Source organism: Protopterus annectens, chromosome 4.part0 (genome assembly GCF_019279795.1).
Source record: "Protopterus annectens isolate FY-2018-M chromosome 4.part0, PAN1.0, whole genome shotgun sequence".
In the NCBI taxonomy this organism is placed as follows: domain Eukaryota; kingdom Metazoa; phylum Chordata; order Ceratodontiformes; family Protopteridae; genus Protopterus; species Protopterus annectens.
This window is the reverse complement of record NC_056733.1, coordinates 327,079,546-327,107,217: the sequence shown is the minus strand read 5'-3', so window position 1 is coordinate 327,107,217 and position 27,672 is coordinate 327,079,546.

Genomic DNA, 27,672 nt, shown 5'->3' with positions numbered 1-27,672 from the left:
TTGCTTTACTTGAAGGAGTTTTTATAACTCTCACTAGGCAGCAATGACCCCTTTTACAAAAGACTTGAAATGGTAATATTGGTACTTCAGGTCCTCTAATAAGAATAAATTAATTTGGTGTCCAAGGTACTTATTGTCCATGTATGGCATGTTTACTCTTTGCATTTTTTTATCATCTATATCATCATCAGTGTACATATTTTGAAATGATTTTGTGTCTGGCCAATTAAATGTTCCGTTTCATCTGATTTCTACTTGTATGCTCATACTTTGCATAGAAAATTTCAATGATGCTTGTCCTACATCTATACTACACTAACCCTTTGCTTCTTTTCCATAATAAATTGAAGCTTATTAGTCATACATTCAGTTGTGAATGAATGACTAAAATGTTTTGCTTTATCTGTTTTTTTTAACTCCTAGCTTGAGCCTGAACATACAAAGTACAGTGTTCTACCCTGGTCAACAATATATAAATAAAATGGGACTAATAAGATAATAATCTTCTAGCAGAACCAAAATAGCTGTCTGAAAACCTTTACTTTGAAGACATCACTGGACTAGCAATACAGAGAATAATACACAGGGCTTAACTTAATATATCTTTCCAAATGTGGGACGTACGTAATAGAGAATTTTCCCTTGCAAATGACTGCTTGCAATTTATTAGTCTGATCATTATTAAATAATGTTTCCAGTATGTATGCATGTGAATCTTGTGGACATTTTATGTCTGTGAACACTTTCACAGTATACGCAGGGGTGATAACAATAATATTTTATATAAACACTCCATATTATGCCACAATTTTGAGAAATTTGTATTTGTTATTTTAGAAAATGCACCATGTTCATTAAAAGGAGGTGACTGGCAGCTTATTCTTAAAATTAGAGAACTTCACTGGCAACTACTGTTAGAGGCAACTTTATTTCCTGGACTGAATGACAATATCTCTTTACATAGTATCCTATCCTTAAGTTTGAAAGCTGTTAGGTTATAATAATTTTATTTATTGTCATGAATGTATTGTAATACATATATATATATATATATATATATATATATATATATATATATATATATATATATATATCTATATATATATATATATATATATATATATATATATATATATGTGTGTGTGTGTGTGTGTGTACTTGTAGTCTTTGGTTATATATAAAAACATTTTTTTTGGTTATGACAGTTTAAATTGGAGTTATTTAAGTAGAATGTTTTTTCATTGGATGAGTTGGACCATGTGGTTGTAAGCTTTTCATATTAAAACACTTAATGTAGTTGAATAATGTTATTCTGATGTAGTCCTACTGAATGAAAAGGATGAAAGTGCTTTATGAAATAATTCTGCTTTTATGTGGTCCTTCTGTGCTTCAGTTGTGGATGGGTTGTTTGTTTTATTTGTTTTTCTTTTTACTCATGAGTTGTGGTCCTATTTTTTATTTTGGTTGTTAATGTTTCCAGTATACTTTTCCTTCAGACTCAGATATAGATATAATATTAAGAAAACTACAAAGACAGTCCAGTTTTGTTGCTACTTTTATAGTCCATCTACTTCTCGGAGGTCAAGGTTAATGCCGTGGGCCTGTGGGTCACCAAGTTTGCAGACGACTGAAAGTTGGAAGCTATCATAGATTCCCCACATGACACTAACACCCAGGAAGAGGGTCTGACATAGGCAAATGACTGGTGCTAAAGATACTCATTATAACTCAATGCCAAGAAGTGCATTGTAGTGCCATTTGGTAAAAAAATCAACCCTAGTTAATTACTCTATCAATAAGACACCCATAAGTGTTGATCCTGTTGTTAAGGATCTGGGAACATATGGATAATAATCTGGCCTTTGACCAACAGATAACCAAGGTAATAAGAAGATCATTCTATGTTACCAACTTATAAGTAAGGGTATGGCATCCAGGTCCAAGGAAATTATAGCATCATTTTACTCAGTCCTTATCTGATTCATCACTGTGTAAAATGCCTCCTTCAACATGGATGGCAGAGTGGTGCAGCAGTAGCATTGTCGCCTCACAGCAAGAGGTTCTCTGGTTTAATTCTCGGCTGGAGTGCCTTCTGTGTGGAGTCTGCATGTCCTCCTTGCATTTGTGTGGGTTTTCTCGGGGTGCTCCAGTATCCTCCCACGTTACAAAAACATGGGTCTGAAGTGTTTCTCCCTGGGCCTCTACTGAAAATTGGCTTCATTCCAAGTCAGACTTTCACAGTAAACAAATGTTATATAAATAAATAAAAATAAAATGTACCCAACCAGGCATATGCAGCAGTTGAACTCCCACAGAGGTTCCTTATCAAGAGAATCCAGGGTATTAACACTCATTGTTCTGTAGAAATTACCTTAAAGCCCTATCTCTATCCTCATTTTCCTACAAGTTACTGAGAGGTGATCTATGCCTGGCATGTAAGGCATCCTTAGATCTACTGCTAATAAACCTTCTGCACATCTGCAAAATGAATAGCAGCAGACCCACTACATCTAAGGATGTAAACTTTGCTTGTGACATAAACAGAACATGCTGGTGAGACAGATATGTGTCTCAAAGAGTCCCCATTCTCTGGAATAGGCTCCCCATCCATGTGAGTCAGAGTCCATCCCTAACCCTATTCAAATATAACCACAACCATTGGATGGGAAATCAAAAAATCACCCCTGCTTTGATCCCATGTCTCTGATAGACAGAGGCTAACAGTAAATATTCTATGACTTACCTTCCCCCACACACACTAAACCTTTAGCGACCTGCTAACTAACATACCCCTCAAATAGATACCCATATAACATACGGACACAACTGGGTTGGGTTGCATGGTTAGACTTGTAAAGGCTATGGTGGTTGTTAGTCTAATGAATACCTATGAACCTAAGAACCTATGGCTACGCTAACCTTTAATGCCTAATAAGATATGGTATATTATTATATTTAGTCCTTGATTAGCACCTAATCAGTACTGCTTTTCCTTTCTCTGTCATACATTATAAGCAAGTAAAGTTATCCCAGTTTTATTGTCATAATGTGTATCAGTGTACTGTTAATAGCATTATGGAGAGGATATGCACAACCTTATAACTTTGCATATCATTTCACTGATGACCTTTACACTATTAATAATTTTTGATGTACTAAATACTGTTTAAAGTCACAATAAAACAAAAACCGTGCTGTTTCAGGCTGTTGCATGTGTTGCTTAAGCAGGAACAAGCTAGTTGAACCTTTGCTTCTGAAAATACAAGCACTAAACTATCTCATACCTTTAAATATATCAGGTGGATAGTTTGAGCTATTACTTAGTTTCTGTGGCCATATTAGAAACAAGCAAGTAATAAATTCTAAAAATATGAGTATTACTGGGGAAAAACAGACCACTTAGAGGAAATCAGAGTCCCATCACCACTGAAGGAGGGCTTCATTGTCTGTAGAAGTCATTTACTTCCCAATAAAGCCCTCCTTGGAGAGTCTTATTACTGTTAGAAAATATGCAAGGCTGAAGTAATTTTTTTCTGTTTTCATTTTAGCATTAACTAAACTTAAGTGTTTCCTTCATGCTTACTTTTAAGAGGCTGTGAAATGTCTGGAACATGTTATTTTTAAGCCTGATTTATATGAAGGCCTAACAAATATTTTATAACATTTTTTCCAAGTCACAAGAACACAAAAGTGGAAGTAAATGCCAACAGCATTAATGCAATGTAAACAGATAACATTCAGCATATCTGTTTAATAAGTAAGAGATGTTGTTGTGACTTTCGGCTTTTCCCGGTTAGGGGTCGCCACAGCGGAACTCCGGTCCGATAATGATTGGCAGTTGATTTTTACGTACCGAGTTGCCAGCCTTGATGCACAACCTTCAATGAAAGTACGCCCATTCACACATGTCTCCATGCAGAAGACGCTCTAACTGAAAGTCGAACCAGACAGCGTCTTACTGTGAGGCTACAACGCTACCGCAGCACCACCACCGCGGAGAGATGTTGAAGAAAAAAATAGCATGGCATGATTGCCATTATGAGGACATGCTGCATATCAGAATAAATGTTAATGATTATTAACCTTCTAGGTTTTACTATAAAACCGGGAATTCGAAAATTAGTTTTATATTTCCTGTTTGTGTTTTCATTGCAGCAGTATTAATTTCTCAGTTGTATGTTGTGCTGAAACACGTCTGTTTAGGTACTGCTCATAGTGTTTGGTTACGTGTGCTTACATAGTAGCTTGCATTCTGGCCAGTGTTTGTTTTTCTTTATTTGATTCAAGTGTTTTTATTATTATTGGAAATGTATTTGTTAAGGGATGACTCAGCCTTAAATTAAAACCATGGTTAGTGCTGCCAGTCACATAGCTTTCAGCCTTATGTCTGGGCACTTCTTTGGTCATACAAAGCATAGCTCACCCAATTCATGTTCCTTGTTGGAGATGTTCTTCACTCTAGTATACTTCATAAAATAAGATTGCTATAAAAAATCAACTTTTTTTCACTTTATTTATGCAATAAGCAGGCTACACAAATTGTATTTTGAAATTAAGGTTGTTAAGGAGAACACTTTTAGCTTTTTCTTTTATATTAAATTGCACACTTTAGCTTTGTGACTCACTGCATTATACTATTGCATAAAAATACAGTGGAAGAAATCTTAGCAAATTGTAATGTGTTGCAAAAGATGGATTTATTGATCAACTTTTGTTTATATTACAGTGAAGAAAAAAAACCTGAAAGATAGTGAAACTGTATAAAATTTCCCATACACAAGCTGCTTATTATTCAGATAAAACACAAAGTATGTCCATTGAAGTGAAAATTAGACAGAGAGTTGACATGCCAAAGGTTGAAATGACCTTTATTTAGACTATATCCCTCCTGCAAACAATTGGAAATGCATTAAAAATGTATAACAGCTTGCTATATTCAACGGATCTGATTGAGTACCATCTGGAAACAAATGACTTAGCTATTCTTTAAGAAGGTTTGTCCCAAATAAATAATTGGCGCCAAAATGATGGACTGGAATTAAATGCCAAAACATGCATTATATTACCTTTGGAAAACAATCCACCATAGGGAACTACCACATTGACAATGCATGTCTAAGAGTGGGTCTGTATTAGATCCACGAACGCTTAAATGTTCGACTCTCTAAAGGTCGACCTTTAGAGATCGAACAGTTAAGCGTTTGAATTTCTTTAAAAATTAAAAAAAAAAAAATCACGTAAAAAAAAAAACTAAAATGTTTAAGCAGGGGGGCAAACACCCCTGCACACCCCAGACCCCCCTACTTAAATATACCAACTCCAAGATTGCGCTACAGTATAGGGAATGGGAAATTTCCCATTTCCGCACTGCATTTCACTGAAGTCCAATCTCGGAGTTGGTAGATTTAAGTAGCGGAGGTGTGGGGGGTATAACCCTTTCTTCTATTTGTTTTGTTTTTTAGTTTAGTTTTTTACAACTTTGAATGTTGAACTGTTCGATCTGTAAAGGTCAACCTTTACAGATTTGAACATTTAAGCATTTGTCGTTGTAATATAGTACCCTAAGAGTTGACCTAGTTGCTCATGCCTAAGAATTGAGCCTGTTGCTCAAGATTTGGGAACTTATGTGGACAGTGACCCAACTTTTGAATAACATTTGTCCATTGTTGTAAGAATTTCCTTCTATATTGCACAGCTTATAAACAAAGGGACTGAGTCTAGATGTAGATATGTAATCGTTCCCCTTTAATCCACCCTACTTAGACCAGTCATTGAGTATAATGCCCCCTTTGGCATGTATCTGTCCAGACACATGCAGCAATTTGAGCACCCAGAGAGATACTTTACTAAGAGGATACAGAGCCTAAACAACATGTGTCTGGCATACAAGGGATACTCTGACCCAATGTTGATAGATTTGCTGCACATTAGGAAGACAAATGGCATCTGAAATACTCAGTCTATCAATCTAAACCTCTTCTGCAACAGCAACAGAATGGTTTGTAGGCACAGGTATATCTTGTAGCAGATGACAATGCCCTGGAACAGATTCCCCATTCAAATAAGCAAAGTTCATCCCTGTCCCTATTCAAGCACAACTTGGATCTACACACAGAAAACACAAATTTTACCCCAGGACTGCTCTCTTTACTACCAATGGAAACAGGCAGTTCCTAAATTCTTTATCCCATCCATAGGTCCCCTCAAATTATTTATGGTATGATTCCAGTTATTGTCATTATGGATAATACATAGTTATTGACAACAGGATGAATACGTTCAATCTTTAACCAAATGGGATAGGTTAATTTGAGCACAAAAAGGGTTAGGTAAAACCACAAAATAAAAGAACTGATATATGGCAGACCAAAACTCACTGGAGACAAGAAAATACTACTGTTGAACAGCTTCTTTAAGTGCGACAAATCTTTAATAAGTCCACTTTTCATCCAAAGGACTTCATCAGAAAAAGCACATAATCTCAACTGACGCAATGCTGCAGTAGTGTTATCACCAAACAGTAAGACGCTGTCCAGTTCGATTCTCAGCTAGACCGTCTTCTGCGTGGAGACATGCGAGAATGGGCGTATCTTCTTTGAAGGTTGTGCGTCAGGGCTGGTAACTTGGCATGTAAAAATCAACTACCAATCATTAGCGGACCATACACCCCTTGTTCTGTGTGAGTAAGTCCTCTCTGCGGGATAACCTGAATTGATTGCTCTTGGCCAGATGAAGTTGAAGAGGGGAACCAATGTTTTTTTGGACTAAAATTGAGTTTCTAGTAAGATTTGGGATTGTCCTTATGGATCTTTGGAAGAACTTATAAGATCAGGAGAAGGAGTGGGGGAAGGCATAGAAGAATTTGTTTCCCCAGCTGAAAGATATGTCATCTGTCTTCAAGGACTGTTGATAAGGGATTCTATAGCAGAATAGTATGAGCTATTTGTTCAAGTTGGAGACAAAAAATCTATCTGAAATGCACTGCACTCATAGAATATGTCCAGAAAGGCCTCTTTGTGCAGCTTCCATTTATGGGGATCTTCTCTGGAGCTATGTAAACTGCCTGTAGGGACAGGTTTATTTCTATGGCTATGTGCTTTGCCATCAGAGGTAGCTTGCACAGCTGCTAAGACTTGGTGCCCCCATGCTTGTTGATGTATTACATGTGCCACATGACTGAGGTATTGTCTGTGAAGAGGGGGATCAGGTCTCCACAAGCGAGAGATAACACATGTACGGCTTATATGAGGGCTTTTATCTCATTCACATTGCTGTGTTCCTTGAATTATCTGGGGAGCCACTGTTCCTGAACTGCTGTGGAGCCTGTTCATGCAACCCAATCCAGGTCAGATAATTCTGTGTGTAGGTCCTGGCTGGATGTGAATGCCAGGAAGGGAACTCCTCTGTTGAGTTTTACCTGAGATACCCAGCCCTGGAGCTCCTGCTTTAGAAAGTCAAGAAAGGGATTTGGAAGTCCAGGGGAGCAACAGTGTGGAGACCAATGGGACTTCAAGTACCACTGAATTTTCTTCATGTGCAGTCTGGATGAAGAACCAGCAACTTAGAAAGACTATTTCATGGGGAAAGTCAAGGAGGACTTCCTGAATCCCAGTCTTTCCAAAAAAAGACGTTTTAAATTTGAGATGTAATGTTAGTTTCCTTGGGTGAGGCATGAATAAAAAGGTCACCCTGGTAGGGGAAAATCTGCACCCTGTGGAATCTGCAGAAGGTGATGACCAGAGCTATGCACTTTGTGAATACTCTGGGGACTGTAGATATGTCAAAAGGTAAAGCTGTGAACTGAAGGTTCTTTGAACAGACAGAAAACCTTAAAAATATCCTGCAGGCAGAGTGGATATGATTACACAGGAATGCATCCTTCAGATGCATCATGAGCAGAAAAACTGAGGAAGGACGAGGGGAAGTGCGGCCTAGACTGAGAGCACCTGGAAAGATGTAACTTCCAAAAAGGGGTTGAGATAAGATAAATATAGTATGGGCCTCCATGAGCCTCCATGGTGAATTCTGTAATGTACATCAATTTCCTACTTAGTATTTATTTCCCTTTTATCACATTTAATTCCTCAATATTTCAGGTGTCATGCTGTATTGTTTCAAAAATACAGTGGGATCCCATTATCAGTGCAGTATCGCTCTTTTGTAGCACTTTACACTTTTATAGTAGTCTGCCATTTATATACATTTTAAAGATATCATATGTTATTTCCAGTTGCATATAACGTTTTTTGCAGTCAGTTTTGATGCAACTTCATATGAGCTACATCTTTTATATTGCACTCAATCATTTATTCTAATATTTTATATTTTGCACTGATGCTTTGAACCATGTGCCTGTTTCTGTAACCCGTGTTTTGCATTATTTTTCTTTGTATCATTCCAGCCATTTTTCCATTGTCTATATTCTTTAAGTCTAACATATGTCAGCATTATTGACAATTTGAGGCAATAAATCATGCTTGCTTTTTTTAGCCAAGTTAATAGATATTTTGCTAACATCACATTACTGAATCTTCCTACATTTCTAATGTGTGTTTGGCTGCTATTTCCATCAATACTGCTGTGTTTAATTCTTGAACATCTGTCATATTTTTCTTTGACAGCAGTATATGTTGAATATTTTCAGAAAATATGACACTCATACAATTATTTCTTAATACATCTGCCAGCCCTTCTCCAAGCTGTCAGCACTCTTCTATGCTAGTCCATGCAGCTTTGTACTATATTCCTAAATACTGTTGTACCTCACTTAATGTCTTTTAAAAACCTAAAGTATTTAAAGTATTCTGGATTTAATAAAGTTTTTTAGATTCTACTGTAAGACACTGCAATCATTCTGTGTTTCCCCGATGGGTATTGAACTGCCCATTAGTCTGCATGTTTTGGTGCCTGTTACATTTAGCAACTGTCACCATTTCATTATCTTAATATCTCATCTGACATTTGCTGTAAAACTACTACAGTCTTCTTTTATATTAGCTGATGCCAGCTTAAAATGCCTTAACATGTCCTACATGCAAAACCATTTTAAATCTCCATCCACATTTAAGTATTTTTATTTTCTACCCTGTTTATGTCTCCATGCCAACCATAACCAGTACATAAGTACTTATTACATAAATTTTACAGAAAGTTGTTTCTGCTCCAGCACACACAATTATAGTATTCATTTTTGTCTTGGGACACTGAATGGCTTTTTTTTTCTTTATCTAAATACTAATAAATCATATGAAACAGTCAAGCAAATTTGTCAGCAATGGTATGTAAAAACGGAGTTGATTACTTTTACACAGTTCAGTGACCAACAAAGATATGCTCTGTTCATTTGTCTCATATGTGATCATTAACTTTTTAATACAATGAGTTTCAGTAGACTGCTATTAACTTAAATATCTGCAGTGTTACACAAAATTCAATTAATGCTGCCTCTTTCTTAATATACATAGATGTAACATTCAATGTCTATCACACTGTTAGTTTTGTAATTATTATTATTGTGAAGGCTGCCACCCCAGCTAGCTAGAATTTTGTAATTAATTATATTATTTGTGAATAGTAATATGGTTTGTATGCCTGTCTTACAAATGTAAGAATACTGGATGGTATGTACTGAGCTTCAAGAATGTAACCACAGTGTACCTGGAAAACAAGAGAAATGTATATACCTGTGCAAATGTATGTTTTTATGGTAGAAGTTGAAACATACAGAGTTAACTTGCAAAAATCTGAGAAAATAAGTTGAAATTGTTTACAACCGTGCTATTAAGTTAGTTAATGCAAAGAGACAGGATGTCAACAGCTAGAGGATTCTTTCTATTGTCTAGAAACAGAAATAATTACAGGTTTCAAAGATAAAAGTATTTAACTGTTTTATGACATCCAGTTCCAGGCAAAACTTCTAAGAGATAAGCATTTTTGACACACAGGTGTCAAATAGTGATGTCATCCAGCTAACCCAGCAGTAATGTGTATTATCAATTTAAGAACTATCTCTCAGAGAAAGTCTGTGCATTTTGTATCTTGTCTTGGATCTAGAAACATCCTCTCACCAGTACTTCTGCCTTGCTAATAGTAAGTACTAGATAACAGTGATATCTTTTAGCGATAAATAGTAGTATAGCAAGATTAGTTTACATGTTTTCTGTATTTATGTGAGACTGTCCTGCAATGTTGTTTTAAAATATTTCCTGTGATTCTGAACTCTGTTATTACTGTATTGAGCTATTGACTATTGTATTGTCCTTTTATTATTTATTATTAAATATATTTAAACCTTTTAATTGTGGCTGGTTTGTTTAGAGATATTTAAGCTCTTAAAGTACTTGCATATGTAATTGGTGACACTGTATAGGCCACTCCTAAATAGCCTTAAAAGTTTTGGTAACACTTACCATGTGGGTAATAGTAACATTACGCAGTAGAATTGGTCACCCTTTAGTAAGCACTTATAGTAGCTGATAAGAAAGGGTGGTTGGTGGCAGCTGCTACTACCTTATAGTCTGGGCAGAATGGGGCATAGCTAGTAAACCTGTGCCAGCATTCCCCAGGAGTGTCTTTGTGTTTCTACATAGATCAAATCCCAAAGTGTGTATGTGTCAGCTACTTGGGCAGGGACACAAAACACTGATTAGACAGAGAGGGTGTTGGAGGTTTTGGCTTGACCACTCAGCTGAGATCTTAACCCTATAGCTGTACCAGTGGGGAGTCTTATTGGGGATCTGGAAAGAGAGGGAGAAACTAGCCCACGACTGACTATGATCTCTGTGTGCTCTTAAGGGAAATTGTACTTTTCTGTGCGTGTACATCGTCCCAATGTGCACATCCCTCACTGGTGTTAGTGGTGAGGACTGAGGCTCCTTGATTACTGGGCCAGTGCAGGGGCATCACAATTATTATTATTATTATATTAGTAGTAGTAGTAGTAGTAGTAGTAGTAGTAGTACTATGTAATAGTGTAGACCCATTAAATGCCAACATTCTACAAACTGTCAGTAGAACATAACGCATATACTTCCACAGCCATATTTGCATTTGAATCTGATACACATCTGCCTGTGTCTCTTTAACTTTCTTTGTGTGCCTTTGCACTGCCACTTTTCTTCTAATGGCGGTTTCAGTCCATTACAAAAAGCTAGATTCTACCACAAACAAGAAGAGCTCTGTTCTTTGACCAGTTAATTCTCTACTTCCCAAACAAAAATCAGGCACTGGGCCAACAACATATACCCAGGTTACTATCTTTAAAAAAAGGTATTGTAAATGCAACATTTGCATTATAAAGCCCAATAGCATAGAACCATTCAGGAAATGTTGCACAGTTAGCTTATAGCCTTTGTTATTGTAACTTTGCAGTAGTAAATGATGGTGTACCCCATGGTTATTTTCTTTCTGGTACTTTAACATGAAATGGTGTTAATTTAATGAGATAGCATTGTGCATTACGTATTCCTTTTTTCAAAGACTATAAATTCCCATATATGGTGAAGAAGACAACAGAAATGCTTTATACATTAATACAACACAATATATGTTACACTTCACAAGTCAAATTACTTTTATACTGAAGATACTTGATGATAAACAACAAGACTTGATATATATATATATATATATATATATATATATATATATATATATATATATCTCTTGAAAAACTTATGCTGGAAGAAACAGTAAAATCAATAGTAGTTAGTTGCAGTTAAAGGTATCCCTGGAATATTACCATTTGATGACAACTTTTCTGGATACTACCTCAATAGTCTTTATAGATATACCACTGGAGAACTCAGTAGCTCCTTGGGAATAATTACCATTATGTACAATTTCCTCTTGTTACCATTGTCCACCAAGACATATCACTTCTCTTATGCAAGTGACTTCTATTTCTTATCAACTCTGTAATCTCAAGTTTAACACCAAATGTTTTTTGTCCACTTATGCCTCAAAACCTCAGTTGCTTCTGGTTTCTTATCTTAGCAACTTTAACAAATGCTCAGTTGGTCACTTTTCTGCAAATCAAAAAGAATTTTGGGTTTATTTATTGTAACAGGAATTTTGTCTTGACTAATTATGTGTCCATCTGTCTTGAACATGAACTTCATCTTCAGTAGACAGCAATGAGGTATGAATGTACAGAGATTTAGTGCAGATGGTTAATGCTATTACCTGCTAATTGCTTCAAGTTATAGTCCTTGGTTTGATTCATCTAGTCTCTACTTACCTGCTGTTTGTCTCAGAGAAAAGGGGGTACATGGGCATCTCTTGGGAATGATCCCCGGGGAGGCCAGAGTCCTTGCTAGAGGATGTGTTTTCAGCATTTGGAAGTGGGCCTGGCTGATGTGCTGCAGAGGAAGGGGACAATATGCTGCTAACTCACAATGAATGCCCACACAAGGACCATACCAAGTTGCCACATGGGTGAAACAGCTAGACGATAAGAAAGCCCCACTCCCAGGTGGAAGCTCAGACTTGCTGAGCTCCATTTCTTGGAAACATAACTGGACACAGCAAAATTACCATAATAAGTCCAGAGACTATGGATTTATTAAGTAGACCTGGCATGGATGGGGCAGGAGGGTCTGGTCATTACAATGATGGAAATGTGAGAGAGAAAAAAGAAAGAAATATGAATTACTCAACATATCAGCCATTTACATTTGACCTTCTGAACTGAACCTTAGTATCAAGTCATATTTCTGCAATTGTAATGGCATTCTTTGCAAAGCTGGCAGTGCCTTGTGCAATGGCCTCTTGAAAATACTTTATAATGACAATGGTCATTTCCTGATAGAAGTCATCTTGCTTAATTTTACTGATAATACTTCTCAATCTATACACACTAGCAAATGGCTTCTTCTCAATACAAGTATATCTTTTGCAGCAGTCAGTAACTGATCATGGCACATACACATCTGGTATGTCTTTGTGTGGAATCACTGAACCAATACAATTTACAGTGATAATGAAAACTGATATAATAAGCTTATTTGCATAAAATATTATAATATAGCTGATTTACTAAATAATCAATTCAACAACTCCAAGTTATGTCTTGCGCCATATTGCTATGCCTTTCCACATCTTGTTCAAACAAATTTTGCAATGGCATATTTATTTTAGACATATTGAGAATAAACTTCAAACGAAATTGTATTGTGTCCAGAAATTTTATTTGCATTTGATCATCATCTAATGAAAGTGACTTCTTAAAAGTTCTGGCATTTTCATTATCTGATTTCAAGCTTTCTGAATTTAAAATATGGCCAGCATAGTTTAATGTTGAGACTCACAGCTAGTATTCACTTATCTTCTAGCTGAGGTTGTATTGTCATTTTCAGTTCTGTAACCAAATCAGTCTTTTGGAATATACTTCTCTGGTTGCATTTCATACTGCAATGTCACTAGTTATACAATCACATTAAGCCATTCACTTTTCTTTGTTAAAGCTTGTTCAAACATTTTCTTTGCTGATGAAATACCAAATGAATGTCCTGAGAATATTACTCTTCCTACATATTAAATTTATTTAGCCCTGTGCATTTCCACATCTAGATTAATCTACCAGTACCCCTGGGTAATATCTAAAACATTGAAATCTTCAGAAATCTACAAGACAATACCAGATAATCCCAGGGATTCAACAACAGTGCAGCTGCATTGCAGCTAAGCTAATAATATTTACCTTAACAGCATGCCAAGCAGCATAGTTAATTAGATATGCATGCAGCCAAGCAGGTATGCTTAATGAAGAGCTTCTCATCATGACTACAGAACTGGTCCATGGCAACATTGTGGTAATCCACCCAGAGGACACATCTAAATGCAAAAATTAAGCAAGAACTGTTCATGAACACCCCTAGAAGTTGACATGCATAGCTGTTTAATGATGGCATCATCCACAGCAAACAATGCATACATAATGATGCAGTATATTTAATGGAAAGGCAAGTAATACAGATGCTGAGGTTGGAGGGAGGTCACATTATGTAACAGAATCCACAGAGACATAAAACATAAAAGTGCAAAGCAAGTTGTGGAAAAAACATTTAATAGAAAGGTAGACTGAAGAATGTTATATGACAATATTGTCATTTTAAGAAAGTGAAGTATACAAGGGAAATGAGGGATATAAAATAATATAGCAATGTGATATAGCAACTCACTTCATACCTGAAAACAATGGAGTGTTAGCTGTAGACCTTTACTATATCATGAAAGTCATTATAGCAGTTTAGCTCACATGCCAGTATATTCACATTGTAACATCAAGATCTGACACTGCAGACATCAGACTACAAAGGGTCATAAAACACATATCTCTGAAATGCATCACATGTGCAGGCAGATTGAAAAAATAAATGATGGTCCTCAAGGGAAATAAAACTAGAACTTCAACACTGCTGTATTTTATATCACTGCATTAACGAGGGTAGCCACAGCAGCAGCAGTCATGGTGTAGTGCTATACAACATATTAAACACCCATGCATAAGTACATGGCTGAATGAAAGATGTCATTATAACTTTTATGAGCTCATATCCTCAAACTGCCCATCTTAGCAATGGCAGAAGACTGCAGAAAGGTAATTATGTTAGAAACTGTCAACCTCCCCCACATAATATACACACGCATTACAGGATTGTTTATTTTCAGGAGAAAGTGATACATGACAGCAGCAAAAAGAGAAACACTCATGAATTAAATCAATCCTCACGTATATCACTGATATAATCCACATATATTAGCAGTGTCTGCTACAGAAACATTCAAAGGACAGGTGATTGGAAAATGCATGCCAGTGGAATGCAACATGTGATAGCAGGATAAACAAAATGCGCATGCCATATATTTACCATTATAGTTTATTGGTAAGGTATTGTAAAATGCATATACCTGAATTTGAACTCCTGCCTTTTCACAGTGATATTGTATATACATAAATATTAGTAAGTGAAGCCACAAAAGAAGGCATAAATTTGTCAATAGACATATTTCATGAAAATGTTAGAATAGTGGTAAATAGTGAAAACTGAATGTCAGAAGATCACATAACAACTAATGGGTAGGGATTAAAACCCAACAGCCACTGTACCAGTCACTATACAAGATGACTGAGGCATAGAATCTCTCAGATGAATGTATCATGTTAACCACATTTTATACTGGCATGGTACGTACTTAGTACAGGATAATGACATGTGTCAGCATTCTAGAGAGTAGAACATCATGTATATGAACCTCTGCCTGACAAACTGATATTCTGCATGCCAGCACATTAGCAAGTCATGTCATAAAATAAGTTATTGTAAGGTTAAACATTCCCACATATTTCCACAGAATGTTACAACACTGTTGAAAACTATACAATGAACCTTATTCAAAACATATAACAATCACAGACTATCAATTCCCCCCCATGTGTTGGCAAAGAACAGAAGTTCTGACTAGACACACACTTGGAAGTTATGACAGTGCTACAGTTCCTGGCATCTTAATTCACTATTGCTCTTTGTCACACATCGGCAGTCACTATGGTTGTGTAAAAGCAGTTGAGTTCTTAATACGTTTGAAGGGGTTTTCTTAGTTTTTGAAATATGATGCAAAGTGCCATTCCTCTATGACTACTTAAGGACATTTAGGTTGTCCTTGACAAATGTAGGACAAATTACACAACAAACAGATGATTTGTCTAGGTTTGAATCCCCTTTTTGCCCATATATGTTCTGTGATTATGTCACTGGGAAGTTAGTGTCTTTAATGTAGTTCACTATTGCATTGTGATTGTGATGTTGTTTGTCTTTCAGCTTTTCCCGGTTAGGGATTGCCACAGCAGAACTCCGGTCCACTAATGATTGGCAGTTTTTTTTTTTATGGTGTCAAGTTACCAGCCCGTTGCCAGCCCAACACTCAACCTTCAACAAAGGCACACCCATTCAATGCATGTCTTTCAACGCCATCTCGACCACGGGGAGGACATGCAGACTCCACACTGAAGGCACTCCCAACCCAAGCCGAGAATCAAATGAGAGAACCTCTTGCTGTGAGGCAATAACGCTACCGCTGCACCACCGCAAAAGTTGTGATTGTGCAATACTGAAAAACTGAGTATTACTGAACAGAATGCAACAATAAGGGGATCAAAACCCATCTTTTCCTGTACTGATGGATTATACAGTAATGATAAGTGGCAACTTGCACATACTATGCTATCCCTATTACCCAATATGTACTGTACCGCCTTATAGCAAAGTAGCAATTGTTAGAAAGACTAGTACAATGTACACTTCATTCTGTTTGAAACATTGCCTAACTCATACACTGATGGTTTATGTACTAACTACTGATGCCACAGAAGAAGTCATACAGCAGTTCTCAAAAAGCATATATTTGAAGGGATATTATCAACAGTGTGTGCGAATGAAATTGAGTAACATTAAAATGGACTGCTGCACTTAAGAATCAAAACCTTCCGCCTGTCACATCCATATAGGATGCCCTATATCATATCTGTTCACTACATGTCTCAAAAACACATGCTTCATTTCTGACACCTTAAAACATTTATGTTATGAATGTAAATACTACAAAGGCCTATATGAGAATATTCTGCCATCTCATAAGCCTCAGTTGCAGTTAGTCTGTTGTACAGGAAACAATACCTTAGAATTAGTTTATATTTTGGAACTGTGATAAGAGATGGCAGTATATATTTTATTTATTTACACTTTGTTGACCAGATTAGTCCCACTGGGTCAAAAGTCTCTTTTTAAGGGAAACCCAAGATGGTATTCATAGTAATATTTTTAAAGTACTATATCCTACAGGATCCATCACTGAGTCCAAACAGCTTGTTACTTTAAGCAGTCTTTAAAAACTAAAAATGCTTTTTTGATCTTTTTGCCTTTTCCTAATATTCCTGTTTAATACTCTGTCTTAAGTATCCCTTTATGCCCTGCAGGTTATAAGCACATCTTTAACATAAGAGGCTTTGGCTAGCATTTCTCTGGCTTGACTCAAGTCCAGCATCTGTGCATAATCTACCAGATGTGTTAATATTAGATATTTTACAGAGTATTTCTTTTGAACTGTGTACCACTCTCTTTATCAGCTACATACAGTCTGTGGTACATCACATTACTATGCACGCATATACTCTGTTTCAAGTAGGTTATGTGTTTCAGCCTTCATCTCATTTAAAATGTTAACCTGATCCTCTTGTGTCTGGTAATCACACCAGAAATTTTCAGCTCTTATCTTTTATTTTTTTTTTTTAAAACAAGTTTATTGTTTTAACATATAAGAGAAATATCATAACAATTTTATACAAATAATTAAACATAGGTATTATTATAATATTCAACAAAACAACTAAAGTATTTACAAAGACATCCACTACAATCAGATCAATTAATTAAACTAAAATACTGTGCTATTGAAATTAGAATTTTTTTAACAAATTTTGTAAATTATCCCATACAATAAAATGTGATGTTTTTCTAGTTGTTCTCATTCTATTTGTGCTTATTTCCATATGACACATTATATTCATAACATTTTTAAATTCATTGAACGAAGGAGGTGTATCTGAAATCCAATTTCTAGTTATTATTTTCCTAGCCACTGCTAGGATAGACCATAACAAGGGAAGCTTAATCTTTTAACACATTGAGGTACATGTGTGTTGAATAATATAAGAGACTTAGAAATAATGAAATTATCTGTAAAAGAGCCTGCAAAATTCATTAATTGACTTCCAGTATTCTTTCAACTTCATACAGTCATAAAACATATGAGCCCAGTCAGCATTAATTTCTACATTACATCTCTTACATAGATTATCTTTATTATTAATTTTATTCATCATCAAAGGTGTATAAAAAGATCTATGTAAAAATTTCCATGTATAAAGTCTCCAGACAATGGAAGATGTAGTTCTATAAGCAGATTCCAATATATATTGCTTATCTTGTTGAGTTGGTGGGTCCCCATTAATAGAGGTGAAATAATTCCAGTATGAATCTACATTGTAAAAAGTTTCTTGTCTGATAATTTTATGTATATATGAAAGTTTACCTTTATCAGAAACTTTATGCTGTAAATTTATTATCAAGTAATCAATCAGTTTTGGAATAGATTCTTTAACTGTTATAGACATTAGATCTATTCTATCAATGAGATGTTGTCTAAAGATCTGAACCTCTAACCAGCAAGTTTCTCTTAGATCAAATTCTTGTTTTAAGAAATCTAGATTTTTAACTTTATTATCAGATATCAGCTGATACCAGTACTTTAGATTATTATCTATAGCTAAATGAGCTCCTTCAGAAGTAGATGACATAAGCATACCCTGAGTACAAATTATAGGGAATACAATAAAATTCCATTCCCTATACTTAGGGTGCATGAATATAAAGTTACGATAACTAATAATAATATTTAATGGGTAACAGACCATATGTTTAGGTGTAATAGGTGAAGTACAAAATTCCTTTAGCAACCACAACATGGAGTTATTTATAATCATATTTTTATGTGTTAAGGAGATTTTCATGAAGTGCATACTAATTAGCTCCCAATAATCTTTCCATTTTGACATATGACCGATCTATTAATAAAGTAATAACTTTTATAATAGAATAGATAATATATAAATTAAAGTCTGGAAAAGAAATACCCCTTGAGACCAGCTATTAGTATGTTTCTTTAATGCAATCCTAGGTCTATTAGGTGCCCATAAGAAATTTAACATTAGTGTATTCAGTTTCTTGATAGTTATTTTTGTAGGTGAAAGTATTATTGATTGTATTAAGTATAAAATCTTGGGGAATATTATCATTTTAATAATTGTAAGTCTCTCCTCCATAGTAAAAAACATATTATTCCAGGTATTAAAAGATTTTGTATATTAAGAAAACAGGTATTATAGTTATTATATATATTAGATTTAATATCTTTAGATAGTATTATACCTAAATAAGTTATTTGACCTGAGTTGGGTACATATTTAGTAAAATCACTAATGAGAGTATTTTTTCTATATATAGGTAGTATTTTAGTTTTTTCTTCATTGAATATTAAACCAGAAATACTTTTAAAATTCATCATTTTATCAAATAAAGACTGCATAGAAGAATTAGATCCTGCTGATGTAATTAGAACATCATCTGCAAAAGTTGAATTTTGATGTTGTATTTTCTTCTATTTCAAAACCCTCTATGTCAGTACTGTTTCTAATCAAATTAGCCCAAGCCTCCATTACTAAAGTGAATAATAGTGGAGAAAGTGGACATCCTTGCTTTGTACCTTTAAGAATGGGTATTTTTTGTGAAACATATGTTCCTACCTTAATATAAGCCAGCTGCCTTTGTATAAATGCTCAATTAAATTTACAAATGCATCAGAGAAATTTGTGCACTTCAGTAAGGTAAACAGATAGTCCCAACTTACTGAATCAAATGCTGAACCTATATCAAGACTAATAAGTGTTAAATCTTTCTTTTCCTATTTGCAAAATCAATTAATGTTAAAGTTCTTCTTATATTATCAAAAGTATTTCTATTTACAATGAAGCCCGCCTGATCTATGTCTATAATGCCGGGATAATTGTCTTCAATCTATCAGCAAAAATACTCATAAACATTTTATAATCAACATTAAGTAATGAGATGGGTCGATATGAAGAACATCTAGTTGGATCTTTATTAGGTTTTAAAATTGGTGAAATAAATGTATATTGCCAAGATGGGGGTTATTAACTCAGTTTGGGCCAGAATAAAAACCTTATGTATTAATGAATATGTAGTTTTAGAAAGGATTTTATATATCTCTGGTATAATACCATCATTACCCGGTGCTTTGTTTGATTTAAGCTTATTTATTTGTGTAATAACTTCTGTATATGAAATACTCTTGTCCAATAGTTTAATCTGTTGTTTATTAAGCTTTTTATTCATGTTTGTGGTTATAAACTCCTTTATTTTATCTTTAGGTTCCATGTTAATGTTGTTATGGTTAATCTTGTGAAAGTGATTTCTAAATTCATCCAGTATTTCTGGTATACTAGAAACATTCTTCTTTTCCTTAGAGAAAAGATTTCTTTGATATGGTTTTGTTTATTCAATCTTTTGTTTTATTTTTAAGTCTATGTAAGTATTTGGGGCTTATTGAATAAGACAAAACTTGTATTTCTCTAAAGTTATTTTAACTTTATGAGTTAAAATTTCTTTGTATTTCTCATTTAGTTTGTTTATTTCTTCAATAACTTTCTTGTCCATAATATTTTCTTTATTATTATGTTTATAAGAGTCTAGTTTACTTTGAATATCTAACAATTCCTTATCCCAAGATTTCCTTTTGTTATTATACCATCTGATACTTTGTCCATATAGATATGATTTTAAGGCATCCCAAACATAGACAATGGAGACTTCAGGAGTATTATTTATGTCTAGAAAATGTTGTACTTCTGAAAGTATATATTCTTTATAGTCTTTTAGCTGAGTTAAGTATGCTGGTATCCTTTTGATCTGAACATTATGAGTATTTTTTATCATGAATTCAAAAACAATTGAGTTATGATCAGATATAGGATGTGAAATGATTTTGGAATTAATTAAATCTGTTACCATCTGGTTAGAAATAAAGACCCTATCTATTTTTGAATAAGTTTTGTATCTATTAGAAAAAAAGGTGTATGGTAATGATTTTGACTCTATCTGATTATTAATATCATTCAAATGATAAGAATTAGCAAAATCATTTAAATGTTTTGCATTAGATGTAATTCTTCTTTTCTTTATAGTGGTAGTATCACTTTCATGTAGTATACAATTAAAATCACCAGCTAAAATAATATCCCCTATAGAGAATGATATGATCTTATCAATATGATGTTTCACTGTATTAATACCAATTCCAGGTATCCAGTATACATTAATTAAAGTGTAAGTCTTCCCATTAATTTGTATTGTAACCATACAAAACATTCCTTTGTCATCCTGATAAGACTTAATGGTTTTAGGAATGGGCATACTTTTATTCCATAAAATAGCCACTCCTCTTTTTTCTGAGTGTGCTCTGAACTAACCATTACTGCATACTTATTAGTGGCTAGTTTATCAATATCTTTTTTCAAGAGATGGGTTTCTTGCAGGAAGACTAGATTGGCCTTGTGTAGATTAATGTATCTTATTAGGCTTGCCCTTTTACACGGATTATTCAATCCATTAATGTTTAAAGAAATTCCTTTTAAAGATGTCATTTGGCATTTTTAAAACTCAAGAATCTTATGATCGAAATAACAAATAACAAGATAAATAATGTTACATCTCCTCTTTTAGGTGTACCTTTAAATATAGCTGTATTTATTAAATCTCTTATGGGATTTTGTATAGGATTCAATTTTGTTTGTAGTGACAATGAGTGTACAAAATATATTGTGGATGTCAAAACTATATACATATAACAATGAACAAGTGAAAATAATGTAAGGATTAAACCTTGCATCCGCCTGGAGTTGAAAACTCCAACTTAGAGCAGTATTTACTACTCAAGTTAACCCCTACCCTAAGCAGCAGTACCTCAGCTACCACCTTATCAATTTAATACTAGTTATATTTAACTGAGGTTAACAGTTTTCAATTCAATTATCTATCAAGACAAAACTACACATTTGGTAAAACAGCATCATATAAACTAAAATAAACTTTTTTTTTTTTTTAAACTGTTCATACTATTATATAGATCTATGTAATATATAACACTTGAATTCTAATAGCATTCAAATAATCTTAATGTTAGAAATCAAGAGGAGAGAAAATTATGTTCTAACATTCATTTAAATCAAAAACTTTGGCTAATATGATTCAGACATTACATGCATTAAGATGTATCTATTTTCTGTCATGTGAATTCTATCAACAGCTTCCAAAAATCTTGAATTGTTTGTATATGAGCATTTACTTAAACTCATTATTGTCAATAGAGTAAAATATTGTATTCATAAAATTATTATAAATCATATTGCATAGTTATGCAGATTCTCAGAAACACCTGCTATTACCTAAGAAAAAAAAAAAAAGCCATCACACACATAAACACAGACACACACATACATATACACACACACACATATACACACACACACACACACACACACACACACACACATATACACATACACATATATACATAGATACACACACACACACACACACACACACACACACATATATATATATATATATATATATATATATATATATATATGATCTCACTGAGTTGTGTGTTAGTAGAGCACTATCCTACTTGCTGTCCCTAGAATAAATCTGTCTGCTTTATACAAAATAATGCACAGCAAACACATATTAGTAACCAGATTTTACAATCATGCTAACCTACTGCTTTAAAATATATCACATGACATTTCTTCCAGAATAGAGTTATAAGATTATTTATGCTTGCCAATCAGATGAATTAAATGAGTTATAGTAAAGTATATGTTTGGGACACAAGTTTTTTAACACAGATTATTATGCTACTGTTAAGTAGATTTTCAAAAACATTTAAATAAATGTTTCATTTTCTATGCCTTCTAAAATAAGATATTTACTTGCTACAAGAATCTACATCATCCAAACTCATCATAACTGACATATTTTATGAATAGAGTATTTTTCCTGAATCTGTGGTGTGTCAGTGTGATAACCTTGTCAATGTTTATACTAACTGCTTTCAGTTTCTCTGTGAAAATTCTGTGAGTGAAGCTTCTGAGGAAACTCATGGACACTATGCATGAGACAGCCCACATCCCAGATTGTCTCCCTTAACATTTTGGCGGAAACTTATTAAAACTTGTGGCAAACATTCATTTTGTCAATAGAGTAAAATATTGTATTCATAGAAATTATTATAAATCATATTGGATAGTTATGCAGATTCTCAGAAAAAAGCCATCACACACACACACACACACATACACACACACACACACACACACACACACACACACACACACACACACACACACACACACACACACACACACACACACATATATATATATATATGATCTCACTGAGTTGTGTGTTAGTAGAGCACTATCCTACTTGCTGTCCCTAGAATAAATCTGTCTGCTTTATACAAAATAATGCACAGCAAACACATATTGGTAACCAGATTTTACAATCATGCTAACCTACTGCTTTAAAATATATCACATGACATTTCTTCCAGAATAGAGTTATAAGATTATTTATGTTTGTCAATCAGATGAATTAAATGAGTTATAGTAAAGTATATGTTTGGAACACAAATTTTAACACAGATTATTATGCTGCTGTTAAGTAGATTTTCAAAACATTTAAATAAATGTTTCATTTTTATGCCTTCTAAAATAATACATTTACTTACTACAAGAAACTACATCATTTAAACTCATTATAACTGACATATTTTATGAACAGAGTATTTTTCTTGAATCTGTGGTGTGTCAGTGTGATAACCTTGTCAATGTTTATACTAACTGCTTTCAGTTTCTCTGTGAGAATTCTGTGATTTGAAGATTCTGAGGTAACTCAAGGACATTGTGCATAAGACAGCCCACATCCCAGATTGTCTCTCTTAACATTTTGGCGGAAACTTATTAAAAACTAGTGACAAACATTCATTTAGCAGTGTAAATGCATCTAAACATGACAGAACCTCCACAATGTATTCCACAGATCATCACAGCCTCTATGCAAGTGAAATTAAACTCAAAATTACCAACAAGCAATAAAACTCAGCATTCTTCTCCCAACTCAATTTTCATACAAATCCTATTATTCACTGTGCCCACACAGTCTAAAGCATTTCTATATATTAATAAAGAAAAGAAAAGAGAGTAGAAAATAAAAGGAGTGAGGCAGAAATAAAAATGTAAGAGAAAGCTGTAAGAAGTATATACAATGGAATGTTACTTACTGTTTATATTAATAGAGTTAAAAATAAAACATATTATTTACTCTTATTTAGTTCTGATTATTATTAGTTAAAGCATGACAGATTATTTACAAACAAGCATAAGCAGTATAATCAAGAAAGTATAATTAGAAATAGCATTTGAAGAACTTATAAACTTTTACAAGAAATAAATATGTTATTATTCTATTAATGATATTTTCATTACTGTTCTCTCCTGCCCTCCCCACCCTTTACCCACTACATAATCTAAATAGAATGTCATTGTTTAAACAAAGAAAATAATAAAAGAAGAAGGAAAAAAGGTAAAGATAAAAAGTATCAAATTACTAACCTTACTTTTTCAGAAAGAAAACAAATCGAGTCACAGCCTGCCATTAAATCCTCAGGCATTTTGACTGGTTATGAAACAAAACATTTCTTTGCACATAGAGAATAACTTTGATTAAATCTTTTCCAAAATATTTGTGGCTTTCTGGAAATGCAGGAACTATATTCAAAAAGATTAATAATGAACTAAAATGATGAGAGAGAAAAAACATATAACAAATCATTTGTTTTTAGTCTCTTCTTCTTCTCTGAAGTCTTCCAGGAAGCTTCAGTTGCCAATCTCTTTAATGAAGAACTAGCCCATTCCATTTCTTCTATTTTATCCAAAATCCTTTTTTCTTTGACAAACAGTAAAGCAGAGTCAAAATCATCGAAGACCTTAGGACCATCAGGAAGGAAGATTTTAAGCTTGGCAGGAAACAGAAGGTATGTTTTAAACTGTGCTTTTTTAAGCTCCCTTATTAGTGGCAGAAAAACTTTTCTTTTAGCAATTACCATGGAAGAATAGCCATTGTCAAAACGCACAGTTGTCTCATTAAACTTAACAGGAGCTTTAGCCCAAGCAGATTTAAGAACCATCTCTTTATCAAAAGATGATAGAAATCTAACTATAACTGATCTAGGATAGTTTTTGTTAGAGTTAGTATTAGCTATAGATCTATGTGCTCTTTTGATACCAAAAGAGAATGCTTCTGGTAAATCTAAAGTTTTAGGGAGCCATGTTGTTAAAAAAGAAGTAATATTGTTACCTTCAATATTTTCTGGCAGTATAAAAATCCTAATGTTATTGCGCCTAGATCTATTTTCCAGGTCATCCAGCTTTGTTTGTAAATATGTATTTTGTTTCAGCAGAAACTCAATGTTGATTTCCTGTTCTTGTATTTTATTTTCCATGTCATTCACAGCTTCTTCTATGCCTGTCATCTGGATCTTCTGTTGTTGCAGGTCCATATGTAACAAGTCTATTTGTTTTGTAGTTTTTTCTATGAAAGTGTCTATTTTAGTATCCATTTTATCCATCTTAGCAGTAAGTTGCTGGACTATAATTATCAGAGACTGAAGTTCTTTCTTGATGCTGGAGTCTTGAGAATTTGTCTTACTGGAACTCATTTCAGACTGATAAACTGACAGGAAAATTTCCAAAGTAATTTCTGACAGGAATATTATTAAGATTTCTTTTAGATATAGTTCAAGAACTATATAAAACAAACATATTTAGAAAGAAAATTACTTCAAGAATTAATTTTTTAAGTAATTAATTCCTGTCAATGTAATGAAATTGGTGGAGCTGAAGAAATCTGCTGCTATCCTGTGTTCATCCTTGGCCACGCCCCAACTCTTATCTTTTAATCAACTTTATTAACATGCAAGATCAAACAGAGCTTTCAGATATGGACTATTAAATAAGCATACATTTAAAAAGTTTCTTTTTCTCCAATATTTAGTATTCCTGTTATTGCAACCTTTTTATATCAGCATATTTACAGCTATGTTACCCAAAAGACTCAACTAGCTGTCCTTACTTCTGACAGTACATACCTTTCACTGTTATTTGCGTGTCTTATCTCTTAAATGGTGCATCTCAAATCTCTAGATATTTGGCTGGCTGAGGTGCCTGCTGTACAGGGCTTGTATGTTCTCCCCGTGTTTACATTACTTTTCTCCAGGTGGTCCAGTTTCCTCCCACATTCCAAAGACATACAGTAGGTTGACTGGACACTCTAAACTGGCCATGCATGTGAGTGTGTAGGGGGGTATACAAGAACAACTGTGGCAGGGTTAGCTATCCAGCAGTATGAATTTTTGCTATAGGTGATTGTTACTGATGAAATGACATCTCAACCCCATATGTTAAAATGGGAAAAAGGGATTGTGGATGGATGAGTGGATGGATGGATGGATAGAAGGACATTCCTTTGGAGAATTTGTTGCATGGTATGTTACATGCACTGTGCAAAGCAGGTAGGTGAATCATAAAAACATCCACCTGGGGGAAGAACGAGTTGTAAAAGGTATGTAACAAGAGGGAATATATAAATATCTGGGAATGGATGAAGGGTCAGGCCTACAGCATTAACAACTGGTAACAAATCTTAATAAGAAACATTTTAGAAGAGTGAATCCACCCGTTCTGAAGAAACATAGACTTAAATATTAACAACTTAATTATTTAGACATGACACATATACATAGACATCTACTGATATATTTTAGATGTATACATGCTGCTAGATGGTTGGATGAAGTGGGTTCCTATATTCAGTGCAAGCATTAGTAGCTTCTGGTATTTATTAAGTGATATCCACCACTGTGAATACAATTGTTTTGGTTATTCTGGGTGTGTCCATTCTTGCTCAGTTGCCCATATCCAGCCACTTTGTTTTGTTTTCTTCCTTCCTAGATCTATCCAAAGCATTTGATACTGTTTCCGATAATAAACTTCTAACCTACCTATCTCACCTTAACATCAAGAGCCCCTGCCTACCGTGGTTCCAGAGTTACTTAGACATCTGCCAACAGTCTGTTAAATGGCTCAACTCCTTATCCCCCACTCCCCATCATGCTTGGAGTCCCACAAGGTTCTATTTTAGGCCGCCTTCTCTTCCACATATTTACAAATCAACTTCACTTAGCTACATCAAAAGCAGACATAGTCCAATATGCAGACAACACAACCTTTATATGCTCAGCCCCAAATATCCAGCTCTTCCAGCAAAAAGCCCAATAATCCTTTACAGAAATAGAACATTGGCTCAATAAGGCAAAACTAATATTAAATCCCAAGAAAACTCAACTTATGTTATTTCACCAACCAAAGCCCAGTGACCCAACTTCCCTATACGCTCAAACAATAAGATACTAATCTCCCCAGTATCAGAGGCCAAACTTCTAGGACTTATAATTCACCCTCAACTAAAATTCAATAAACACATCTCTACAATCATCTCCAAAGTACACAAAAAATAGGCACCCTTTATCGCTGCAAGATGTTCCTTACCTCCAAGGCACGAATTGACATTTTCAGAATGCAGCTCCTGTCCACACTACTGTACTGATCCCCATTACTTACAAACATAAATTAAACCAACCTAAACAAACTTACTACCTGCTATAACAAAATAGCAAGGTTTGCAAACAATATCAAATCTCGCTCCCACCACTGCCAATCCCTACAAATATTAGACCGGCTCAAATTCCCCAGCCTACTGCACTACCACCAAATTAACCTTGCCCACCTAATATTATACTACCCAGAGAAAGTTCCTGCCCTATCTGGTCTCCTAACCTTCTTCACCTCCAACAGATCCCTAAGATTTTATTTATTTTATTTTTATTTTACATTTTTTTCCGGGAGAGGATACATGT